The sequence below is a fragment of the Bos mutus genome, chromosome 17 (genome assembly GCF_027580195.1).
Source record: "Bos mutus isolate GX-2022 chromosome 17, NWIPB_WYAK_1.1, whole genome shotgun sequence".
Classification (NCBI taxonomy): domain Eukaryota; kingdom Metazoa; phylum Chordata; class Mammalia; order Artiodactyla; family Bovidae; genus Bos; species Bos mutus.
Window position 1 is genome coordinate 68,099,850 of NC_091633.1, and position 13,135 is coordinate 68,112,984.

The following is a 13,135-nucleotide window of genomic DNA, read 5'->3' on the forward strand; positions in this document are numbered from 1 at the left end:
TCACTAAAGTCCATAGTTGACATTAGAGGCTCATTCTCACAATGTCTTGTGCATTGTGAGTTTTGACAAATCTATAAACGTCATGTATCCAACATTATAGTAACATGCAGTGTAGTTCACTGCCCTAAAAGTCTCCTTTGCTTTACTTATTCCTCCGTCCTTTCCTCTCCTCTAGCCCCTCACAACAACTGGTATTTTTAAGGTCTCTAAAGTTTTGCTTTTTCCAGAGTGTCATCTGGTTGGAATCATAGTCTGCAGGCTTTTCAGAAGAAAGAAGACTGGCTTTTTTCACTTAGTAGTGTGCATTTTAAGTTTCCTCCATGTCTTTTGGTGGCTTGGTAGCTCATTTCTTTTGACTGATGAATAATATTCCATCCCATTGTATGTGCCACAGTTTGTTTACTCATTCAGCTATTAAAGGAGCTCTTGGTTGTTTCCAAGAGTGTAGTTCCAGATTCCATCACATTTTGATGAGCTCTTTTGTATCCTTTACAAGACTGATGGCATGAATTATCATGTAGAACTTACGATGCAGTGGTCCCACCCTTATCTGAGGAAATACTTGCCAAGACCCCCATTGGATGCCTGAAACCATGGAAAGTCCTGAATCCTATACATGCTGCGTTTTTTCTTATGTATACATACCTGTGATACAGTTTAACTTAGAAATTAGGCACCGTAAGATATGAACAACCAACTAGTCGTGAAATAGAACAGCTGTACCAATAACAGTGTGAATGTGGTCTCTCTCTCGAAACATCTTATTGTGCAAATTTAGTGCCCTTTCCGTCTTAATGAAGCACTTGTCATGCCCTGGGGCTGTATCTTTTGCAGTTTGAGGTGCAACAGCAGAACTAGCCCAAATTTCTTTTGCCTTCTTCACAGTTTCATGGAGAGAAGATTCATTCTCACAGTCTTTGCAAGCTCAGCATACGATTTTTTTCCTTCCCTACTAAGAACTTTCACCTTTTCACTTAAAGGAAGTTCTTTGCAGCTTCTCTTTAGCATATCTGAGTTGTGTGCATCAGCACTCTTGTGCTTTGGAGCCATTATCAAGTAGAATAACGGTCACGTGAGCACAGGCGCTGTGGCAGCATGACAGTAACCCCATAGCCAGCGTGACTGCTAAGTGAGTAACAGGCAAGATTCGCTGCACAGAGGAATGACTCATGTCCCATGTGGGATGGAGCCGGACGGGGCAAGGTTTCATCACGCTACTCAGAATAGCACACAATTTAAAACTTCTGAACTGTTTTATTTCTAGAATTTTCCATCCGATATTTTTGCACTATACTTGACCACAGGTGACTGAAACCATGGGAACTGAAACCACAGATAAAAGGGGACTCTACTATATAGGCAAGGGGTGAAATTTTAGGGAAAGTACTGTGGACTTTTTTGGGAAGGGAGGAAGAGTCCTGATTTTCTGGAAGGTAACAATAACAGGAAAAGTTAATTAACAATAGTAAATTAATTTCTCTCTGGAGGTTGTGTGAGATTGTGTTTATTCACAGGAAAATCGTCCTGAAACACCACTTTTTTAAATGATGCTCCTGTGTTCAACTTTGTGGGGAACCATAAAGTCCGTGTTCTTAATTACAAGCAACACAAACTAACTCTGGTTGACATTAGCAGAAAAGAAATTTATTAAAAGATGTAAGATGGACTTGCAGAGTCACTGGGAAGGATGGACACAGTTCTAAAAGTAGGCAGGAACTGAGGGAAGGTACACAGCCAAACTCCTACCAGAACACACCATGAAGCCTTTCTGGTGAGGATACTGCTGCTTCAAACATTGCACCCAACTTGGCCTTGCTGACCTCAGAAGATAACCTCAGGTTTATACGTATGTGTGTGTGTTTATTCTTTTTCAGATTCTTTTCCCTTACACTTTATTACACAGTAGGACCTTGTTGTTTAAGATACTGCATTTTTTCCTTGCTAGGAAATAGCATACGTATTCATCACTCAGCGGTTTTTTTAACTTATGCAATTAAAAACTTTATATAAGGTGATTTCTTTTTAGGCCTTATTACATTTTCCTGTCTTCATGGTTTTTTGTTCTTATCCCCTTTGAAAATTCCCTTGTCTTTCCTTTCTACTTAGTTCTAAACGTCTCTTCTCAGAGGCTTTCTCAAGCTCCCTTAGCTTACTATGTTCTTGTCCTTCTCTAAACTCCTGTAGTATTTTTGGTCTTACCATAAATAAAATGTACAGCTTTGGCAAATATTTCTGGCTGTCCAATAAACATTGTCCCCTTTTTCATTGCTGTGTTGAAGGAGCAGAAAACATTAACCTTCCCAGATTCCCTTGTATCTGTGAATGGCAGTGGGAGACAGATTTGATGAGTGAGATGTAAGTGAAGAGAGGCTTTGTGGTTTCTGGGAAGATGGTCACTTTCATGGTAAAGGCAGAACCCTTTCTTCCTCTTTTCCACGATATGGCCCTGAGATTGTACTGTGCCGATGTTCCTCGAATGGCCAGGCCTGAGTTGACAGGGCTTGGGTCCCCGGTGGCGTTTTGACACGCTGCACGAGCCTTGGACTGCCTCACTTCTGGACTTCACGTTGCATAAGAAAATTAAGCCCTGCTTCTGTTGGACTACAGTCCGTGGGGTCACAGTCGGACATGACTGAGCGACTTCACTTTCACTTCACTTTCATCTAGTTTTAGTCAAATACTCTCTTTATATTCTAAAAGGATGTATTCTAAGTGGGTAAATTTGCTTTAAATTTCTTTTTAATTTAAATGTGACTTAGCTCTTGTATTATCTATTGCCGTGGAACAGAACTGCATGCCCCAAAACTTCATGACTTAAAGAAACAAACATTAGTGTATCACCATTTCTGTAGGTCAGGAATCCAGGCATGGTTTAGTTAGACTCAAAGCTCATGTGAGGGGACGTCCCTGGTGGTCCAGTGGTTAAGAATCCGTCTTACACAGTATGGTACTGGCACAAAGACAGAAATATAGATCACTGGAACAAAATAGAAAGCCCAGAGATAAACCCACGCAACTATGGACACCTTATCTTTGACAAAGGAGGCAAGAATATACAATGGAGAAAAGACAATCTCTTTAACAAGTGGTGCTGGGAAATCTGGTCAACCACTTGTAAAAGAATGAAACTAGAACACTTTCTAACACCATACACAAAAATAAACTCAAAATGGATTAAAGATCTAAACGTAAGACCAGAAACTATAGAAATCTTAGAGGAGAACATAGGCAAAACACTCTCTGACATACATCACAGCAGGATCCTCTATGACCCACCTCCCAGAATATTGGAAATAAAAGCAAAAATAAACAAATGGGATCTAATTAAAATTAAAAGCTTCTGCACAACAAAAGAAACTATAAGCAAGGTAAAAAGACAGCCTTCAGAATGGGAGAAAATAATAGCAAATGAAGCAACTGACAAACAACTAACCTCAAAAACATACAAGCAACTCCTGCAGCTCAATTCCAGAAAAATAAACGACCCAATCAAAAAATGGGTTAAAGAACTAAATAGACTTCTCCAAAGAAGACATACAGATGGCTAACAAACACATGAAAAGATGCTCAACATCACTCATTATCAGAGAAATGCAAATCAAAACCACTATGAGGTACCATTTCACACCAGTGAGAATGGCTGCGATCCAAAAGTCTACAAGCAATAAATGCTGGAGAGGGTGTGGAGAAAAGGGAACCCTCTTACACTGTTGGTGGGAATGCAAACTAGTACAGCCACTATGGAGAACAGTGTGGAGATTCCTTAAAAAACTGGAAATAGAACTGCTGTACGACCCAGCAATCCCACTGCTGGGCATACACACTGAGGAAACCAGAATTGAAAGAGACATGTGTACCCCAGTGTTCATCGCAGCATTGTTTATAATAGCCAGGACACGGAAGCAACCTAGATGTCCATCAGCAGATGAATGGATAAGAAAGCTTTGGTACATATACACAATGGAGTATTACTCAGCCATTAAAAAGAATACATTTGAATCAGTTCTAATGAGGTGGATGAAACTGGAGCCTATTATACAGAGTGAAGTAAGCCAGAGAGAAAAACACCAATACAGTATACTAACGCATATATATGGAATTTAGAAAGATGGTAATGACAACCCTGTATGCGAGACAGCAAAAGAGACACTGATGTATAGAACAGTCTTTTGGACTCTGGGAGAGGGAGGGGGGCGGGTGATTTGGGAGAACGGCATTAAAACATGTATAATATATAAGAAACGAATCGCCAGTCCAGGTTTGATGCAGGATACAGGAAGCTTGGGGCTGGTGCACTGGGATGACCCAGAGGGATGGTATGGGGAGAGAGGTGGGAGGGGGTTCGGGATGGGGAACACGTGTACACCCGTGGCGGTTGCATGTTGATGTATGGCAAAACCAATACAATATTGTAAATTTAAAAAATAATAATAAAAAAAATAAAAGAATCTGTCTTACAGTGCAGGGGACACAGGTTCAGTCCCTGGTCTGGGAAGATCCCACATGCTGTGGAGCAACTAAGCCTGTGCCACAACCAGAGAATCAGTGCACCGCAAGAAAGATCCCACGTGATGCAACAGAGGTCATGTGTGCCACAACTAAGGCCTGACAAAGCCAAATAAATACATATTTTAAAAAAAAGTCTCACATGAGGCTTGATCAGACTGTTTGTTGGCCAGGGCTCTATTCTCATCAGAAGGCACATCTGGGAGATTTACTTCTGAGCTCAGTCTTAATGGTTATTGGATTTAGTTCCTTGATGGTTGTTGGGCTGAGATCTTCAGTTCCTGGAAGTCTGTTGGGTTGGTGGCCTGGATTCCTTGGTAGCGTTTAGCACCTCCCTCCCTGCCTCCTCGAATTGTGGTTTTCCCATAGGACAGCTCACGTGTGGCAGCAGCCTTCCCTCACAGCAGATGTGCGTGGAGAGTCCCAGACACGAGCCACAGGGGTTGTTGTGACTTAATCTTGGAAGTGACTCACCTCTGCCTCATTCTGTTCCCTAGACACAGATCTTAAATTCAGTTCACACTCAGGGAGAGATTATACATGGGCATAAATACCAAGAGACAAGGATCATTGGGACCATCTTAAAGGATACATACCACAAATTTTTCATTGTTCTAACTTCTCAAATGTATAAATCTTTTTATTAAAAAAAGGCTTTATTGAGGAATAACTGACGTACCAAAACCATATTTAAAGTTTATAAACTGTTAAGTTTTGACATACGTGTACATCCGGGGAAACATCACCATAATCAAGCTAAGGATCATACCCATCACCCTTAGAATTTCTTCATTCCCGTTCTCTCTCTCCTGCCTAGCCCCAATCCCTGACACACACTGCTTCCCCTGCCCCGTTCCCCAGGCAACTGCTGATTTACTTTCTGTCATTATACATTAGTTTATATTTCCTAGAATTTTATATCAATGGATCATGCAGTACATACTCTTCCTGCCTTCTTTTACTCAGCATAACTAAGATGTATCCATGTTCCTGTATATATTACTCATACATTTTTATTGTTAAGTGGTATTTCGTTGTGTAGATTTACAACAGTTATTTACCTGTTGATGGACATTAGGGGTTTTGTTTGTTTTAGTTTTCGGTTATTAGAAGTAAAGCTTCTATGAATATGTATATATGTCTTTGTATGGAAATATGTTTTCATTTATATTGGGTAAATACCTAGGAACAGAATGGCTGGATCATATGGTAGGGGTATGATTAGCTTTCTAAGAGGTTGCCAGAGGGTGTTCAAAGTGTCTGCGCCACTTTCCATTCCTACCAGCAGTGTGTGTGTTCCGGTCTCTCCGTGTGCTCACTGATGCTTGGGATGACACCCCTTCTAGTAAGTGTGTAGTGATATCTCCAATGCGTGAAAGTGAAGTTGCTCCGTCGTGCCCGACTCTTAGCGACCCCATGGACTGCAGCCCACCAGGCTCTTCCATCCATGGGATTTTCTAGGCAAGAGTCCTGGAGTGGGGTGCTATCACCTTCTCCAGATAGATAAACTGGACTTCCCCAAAACTTAAAATATCGGCTCTTCTAAACACAGTTAAGTAAACAAAAACACAACCAAAGACTGGGAGAAAACACTTGGAAAGCATTTGTCTGATAAAGGATTTGTATCTAGAATGTGCAAAGAATTAACCTGGAGAAATGGAAATTGCAGCAGCAGTTTATCTATCAACTTGTTTCTTTATGGTTAGTGTTTCTGGTGGTGTTATCTTACCCTCTTCCAGACAGTTACTCATGCCTGAAATTAGGCCTGCTGCTGCTAAGTCACTTCAGTCGTGTCTGACTCCGTGCGACCCCTTAGACAGCAGCCCACCAGGCTCCTCGTCCCTGGGATTCTCCAGGCAAGAACACTGGAGTGGGTTGCCATTTCCTTCTCCAGAAATTAGGCCTAACAAGTGCTAATTAAGCATTTCTTTTTTGACTTTGTAAACCAGAGATAATCTGGAGCAATGTATGCTCTTTATTTCTTTGCCTCTGGATTTAGCATAATTCTATTTAGCAAGTGAAGGAGTTTTGCAAAAAAAGTAAGCAAGAGATTCTTGCTAGTATAATGAATCTATTTTTAATAAGTGAACTTAATATTATTTAGTCTATATATAGAATAAATAATATAAATATAAATATATAAATATAATAAATATATAATATATAATAAATGGTATATATGTAAATATACATTTATTCTATATAGATAGGATAGAATAGTTCTAATTAGCTTCTGTCAATATTTTCCTCTCCCTACTGGTTTGAAAGTTGGGATCCAGTGTTTTTTGTGACATACTCCTGTTCCCGATGCCCCATTTACAAGCTGGAGATCAAAGCTTAATCTCACACACTTCCTGCAGGAGTCACAGTTCAAGTCAGAGGCCATTACATAAGTAGTAGGTCCAATACCTTCTGTTCTCAGCTCTGCAGAGTGAGATTTTGATATGTCATTCATAAGAGATTGATAGCATTTGGCATTTGCAGTAAATACATTTTTTTAAGAAACAAACACTCAGTACCATTTCACTGACTTAAACCTACTTTATTTTTTCACTGAAATTTGAGAAGGAATGCCAGTATCATACTATGCCCCTCAACTATGGTTCTGAAGAGAGCTTATCATTTTAGAGAAACAGTAAAGCTTAATGGGAAGAGAAGTAGTTAGAAATCGAAGATGGATTGAAATCACAGTTTTAACTTTTTGCTAGTTGTAAGGATCTTGGAAAAGTTTCTTAAGCTTTTAATGCCTTAAAGTTTCCCAAATTTGTTAAAAAAAAAAAAAGATTATACTTACTTCAAAGGGTTGTGTGGATTAAGTAGTCTATGTCGAGTGCCAGTGTGCATAGGCACTGTGTAAGGTGGCTGGAGGTTTGACTAAATTAGTGCTCATCCAGGAGTGTATACTCTTAAGTTTATTTGTTCAATCAAAAAAAATATTTGAGGGTCTACTATGTGCAAAACATTTTACCAGACGCTGGAGGTAATTCAAAAAAGTAGAAATCGGTATCTTTACATGCTTTACTAAGAAAGAACCTGTAACCTGCGCTGAAGATAAGACATACAAGTGAAGGAGTGAATTGGAGAGGAGAAGTAAGTGGCTGACTGCCGAACGAGCGATAGAGATTAGAAGTGTTGCAAGAGGTCATGGGATTTACATGTAGAAGCCACTGTTAATGTTGAATTGAAGCAGATTCCAAATTCAAGGTTACACTGAAAGATCAGTTTGTTCAACATATTGCCAAAGTAAAATGTTAACTTCTTTTGAGTTTCTTGTTAATTACTTCCAGATTAGAGAGAGGGAGCTCTTCGTTTCCCCCCATCACCCCCATCATTCTGTTCTGCTTTGGTTCCACCAGTGATTCCAATTAAGTACAGGAATGTACTTGTCTCTTGAGAATGGGCTTTTTTTTGCAAGTCTGAAAATCAGGAAACATTTTTCTCTCTTGCCTTTAGGTTGTATGTGTTGATCACTGTTAAAGACAGTCTAAAAAAGCCTCATGGTTATAATTTATGTTTCTCTTGAACATTTTCTAAGATAGCAAAGAAGCTATCAACTGCGTGTGGATTGCATTAACTGCTTCAACAGAAACTGTGTGCCTCCTCTGTTTATGTGCAGTACTGAGTTCTTTGAGCGATATAAAAAATGATAAAATGTGTGTTTCGTGTTGAGATAATTTATATTTACTTGGTAAGGCAAGATAAATATACAGTTAATTAACTTGTAATGAAAAGACATTGTTAATTAACTCTTATGAAAAAGAAGTCTATATAGTTAAGGGAGACTTCTTAGAAATGGTTTTTTGAGCTGAAAGTTGCCTCACTGTAGATGGATGGAGGAGATTACTGAGGGGGACAGCAGGAGCCACTGATGCTCTTGATGATGATAGCCAGACTTTACTGAGCAGTCAGCCAGGGAGTTTTAAGAGTTTGTCTTAGTCCATTCAGGCTGCTGTAACAAAATACCACAGATTTGGTAGCTTATAAACAACAGAAACTTGTTTCTCATAGTTCCAGAGGCTGGAAGTGAATGAAAGTTAGAAGAAACGAAGGTGTGAGGTTGTCTGAATGAGAGCAGCCCACTGGCGCAGTTTCCCTGGTGCTGCTGCAACTCTGTGTGGGGTTTAAACGGATGTTTCCTTGTTTAAAGGGTCAGAACTGTGGAAATCATGCTCTTTTGTTTTCTTGCTCTGCTGAGACCTTCCTCAGTTCTTCATCCAAGTTCTGATTTGCAACCCATTTATTACTAGTGGAAGGTAGTTTAGGGGTCAGGTTTTTGATTTATCACCAGCATTTCATTTTGAAATCCACACTAAATTGGATTTCACACCCAGGGTATGGGTTTGGGGAGACACTAAGAGATTCTCAGAATAATTTTTTTTTTTAATTTTACCATTTTTTAGAAATGAATACAGATCTTCCTCTACTTCTTACAGTGGGGTTATGCTGTCAACCCCATGGGAAGTTAAAACTGTTTTAAGTCAAAAAAATGCATTTAATACACCTAACCCACCAAGCATCATAGTGTAGCCAAGCCTATCTTATAAGGGCTCAGAACATTTAAACATTAGCCTACAGTTGGACAAAATCATCTGTCACAGAGACTTGTATAATAAAGTGTTGAATATCTTATATAGTTTATTGAATACTGAAAGTGAAACCGGAGGTGTTGTCTGGGTACAGAGTGGTTGTCGGTGTGTTGGTTGCGCACCGTGGCGGTGATGCAGCTGAGCGGGAGCTGCGGCTCACTGCCTGTGTCCAGCGTGCAGCGTCATGGGGAGTGTGTGCTGCCTGTCACTAGACCAGGACGAGAACTGAACTCCAAGTTCCAAATATGGTTTCTACTGAATGTGGACTGCTTTTGCACCATCATAAAGTTGTAAAATCATTCAGTCAAACCGTCATAAGTTGGGAACCATCAGTACATAAAATCATTTATTGCTAAAACTGAGCTGGTAAAGAATAGGTCCACTCAAGCTGTGTGGACAACTTGAAATGTTTTTGAATAAAAATAGGCGTTTACCTTTATTGAAATTCGTTCAGTTCAGTAAATGTATACTGAATGCTTGCTGTGGCAGGCGTTGTGACTGAGAGGGGTAATGGTGAATGAGGTAGCTCCGGTCCTCCAGGACCTCACAGCCTGGTGAGGAGAGACCCCGGTCAACAGACCCCCGCCACATGGTGGAATAATGTACAGCATGGGGGAGGATGGTAGAGGGTGAACATTCTGCTGAGGAAAGGCTTTACAGTTAAGGAAGGAGACGTTTAGGTCTGTTCTGGAAAGATGTGTGAGTCCAGAAGGGAGTTGAGGGTGAAGGACATGCTGGGTACAGAGACCCGTATGTTAAAGTAGTGGAGCACAGTGGCTTACAAGAGTGGACTCTAGACCCAGACCCCAGACTCAACTCCTACTTCTTCCATTTACTAGAAACATCTTGTGTCTCTGTTTTCTCTGTTAAGTGGTCCTAATATTTCCTACTTCACAGGTTGCTTGTGACAATTAAATGTGTTGTGTATAACTGCATACAACAATGACTAATCCATAGTAAGTGCTTTAACTTGTTATTATATGCCAGGACTGGATAGATATGTATAGAACTGCATAATATATGAGAAAATCTTGAGTTGTTTTGTACTGCTCAGTTGAATGTGAGGGGTGAATGTTGTTATTGTTCAGCCGCTAAGTCATGTCCAACTCTTGCGACCCCATGGACTTAAGCTCCCTGGGATCCACTGACCTTGTGATTTCCCAAGCAAGAATACTGGAGTGGGTTGGCCATTTCCTTTTCCAGGGGATCTTCCTGACCTAGGCATCAAATTTGCGCCTCCTACATTGGCAGATTCTTTACCACTGACCCACCAAGGAAGCCTGATAATGAAGGGCTCTGTGTATGAAGCTGAAGGATTTTGAGTAGGGAAGTGAAATGATCAGAGCCTTATTTAAGAAAGACGCTCCTGTTGGCAGTATGGAGGCCATTTGGAGTGTGCACTGTTAAATTCCCAGCTAGTGGCTGTCCCAGGCCCACTGTGCTCCAGATAAAAGGGCTTCTTTGCACCTCCTGTGCCATGGTGGTATGGATGGTACCTGTGGGGCTGCTTCTTCCTGGGGTTCTAGATCGAAAGTGATAGATTCTCTCTATTCCTGTACCCTGCAGGTTTTCTAGGGGCTCTGCAGTTGCACTCCTCTTTCTGTAGTTGTAGCTAATCTTACAGTACCAGAGAGGGTAACTCAGGGCCCTTCTCAGGAACTCTCAACAGTGTCTAATGTTCTTCCTTTCTTCCTAGACTCCTGCGTCTTCTGTCCTCAATTTGTCGTTGGAAGAGGACAGAACAGGACTGGTTCTGGCTGGTCTGATATTTTTCTGGCATAAACCTAGACTTTGACTTTTGAAAGAACAAAAGAAAAAAATCTCATGGTTCCACTGTGTGCTGTCACTGAAGTTTGTTCAGGCTCGGCTAGAGCATTTATTACTCTTGTCGTATTTACAGACCTCTCTCTTGTATTAGGTATGTGTCTCAAACATAAGATAAAAGCCATGTCTTCAATTTTCTCTCCCCCAAACCTAATACTAATCCTAAGTAGGCATTTAATCATGTAAACTTAAATGAGTGAATGAGTACATCACACAACTAGCCAGCTTCTAAACCATCTTATCAGCCTGTAAATTGATGTTTAGTAAAAATATTTGATAAAGAATGCTTTTGTCTAGAAATAAATGAAATGTCTGACTAACAGAGGCTTAAATAAATGGAAGTTTATCTTTCTCACATTAAGTCAAAAGGTAGGTATCTGTTAATGTTGATCAGTGTCTCAGTGGTATCCGTCAGCATCTGTGGGGTCCGTTATGGTTATGAGATGGTCAGCAGAGCTACTCTTGTCATAGCTGAAGAATGGTATGGCAGAGGGGAGAGGGAAGTTACAGGAATGTTGTCTCTTAACAGGAATACAAAAGAAAACTTTCTCAGACCTCTCCAATAGGCTTTGGCTTAAATCTGTAAACTGAAACAGTGTCTCTCTAAACACTGTAGTTTCCTCTCTGTAGACGAAACTAGGCGTGGAAGTGGGTAAGGAAGGAAGGAGGTTAGGAATGGCTTAGATGAGTCACTCAACCAAAAGGATTGTAGGCATAGTGTTATAAATAGGGTGCTATTTTATGAGAGTGTAAAGTTCTGTAACTGCAGCACAGTTGATAAGATAGTAGTGTTTAATGGTAATGTAGTCTGTTCTCAGTGAATACGTGAGCTGTACAGAAAACATTCTGCTGTATCACTGACTTTTTTCCCTCTCATTGCAGGGGTGATGCAAGGCATCAACAAAATGATATTTGTATTTTGACGTTTCCTTTCAATAGAGAAATACTTGGCCAATTTCTTACTTGTATAGATAAGCCCTTTTTTTTGCTATTTTTGATGTGAAAGTGAAAGTCGCTCAGTCGTGTCCTGACTCTCTGCGACCCGATGTACTGGGGCCTGCCAGGCTCCTCTGTCCATGGAATTCTCCTGGCAAGAATACTGGAGTGGATAGCCATTCCTTCTCCAGGGGATCTTCCCAAACCAGGGATCGAACCCAGGTCTTCTGCATTGCAGGCAGATTCTTTACTGTCTGAGCCACCCGGGAAGCTGTACAAATACATTTTTGTTGATATGTCTTCACATTTTGTCTACTGAGATTTTTCTTTTAAAAAGTATCAGAGACTCTTATTTGTTTTAGAAATTTTAGTTTCTTCATTGAAAGGTTTTTCTTTATCAAAAATACCATTTATCCGCCTTTGTTTCATAGCAAGATGGTCAACACCGAAATTAGATTGATTATATTCTTCGCAGCCAAAGATGGAGAAGCTCTATACAGTCAACAAAAACAAGACCAGGAGTTGACTGTGGCTCAGATCATGAACTCCTTATTACCAAATTCAGACTGAAATTGAAGAAAGTAGGGAAAACCACTAGACCATTCAGGTATGACCTAAATCAGATCCCTTATGATTAACACAGTGGAAGTGAGAAATAGATTTAAGGGCCTAGATCTGATAGATAGAGTGCATGATGAACTATGGAATGAGGCTCGTGACATTGTACAGGAGACAGGGATCAAGACCATCCCCATGGAAAAGAAATGCAAAAAAGCAAAGTGGCTGTCTGGGGAGGCCTTACAAATAGCTGTGAAAAGAAGAGAAGCAAAAAGCAAAGGAAAAAAGGAAAGATATAAGCATCTGAATGCAGAGTTCCAAAGAATAGCAAGAAGAGATAAGAAAGCCTTCCTCAGTGATCAATGCAAAGAAATAGAGGAAAACAACAGGATGGGAAAGACTAGAGATCTCTTAAGAAAATTAGAGATACCAAGGGGACATTTCATGCAAAGATGGGCTCGATAAAGGACAGAAATGGTATGGACCTAACAGAAGCAGAAGATATTAAGAAGAGGTGGCAAGAATACACAGAAGAACTGTACAAAAAAGATCTTCATGACCCAGATAATCACGATGATGTGATCACTGACCTAGAGCCAGATATCCTGGAATGTGAAGTCAAGTGGGCCTTAGAAAGCATCACTACGAACAAAGCTAGTGGAGGTGATGGAATTCCAGTTCAGCTGTTTCAAATCCTGAAAGATGATGCTGTGAAAGTGTTGCAC

The 13,135-nt window shown here is 40.4% G+C and overlaps 1 protein-coding gene across 1 annotated transcript in view; it reads left to right on the forward strand.

Annotated features, from left to right (window-relative positions):
• Positions 1-13,135, forward strand: part of MND1 (meiotic nuclear divisions 1) — an 80,419-nt gene that overhangs the window by 18,454 nt on the left and 48,830 nt on the right. The gene's annotated exons all lie outside the window — the stretch shown is intronic.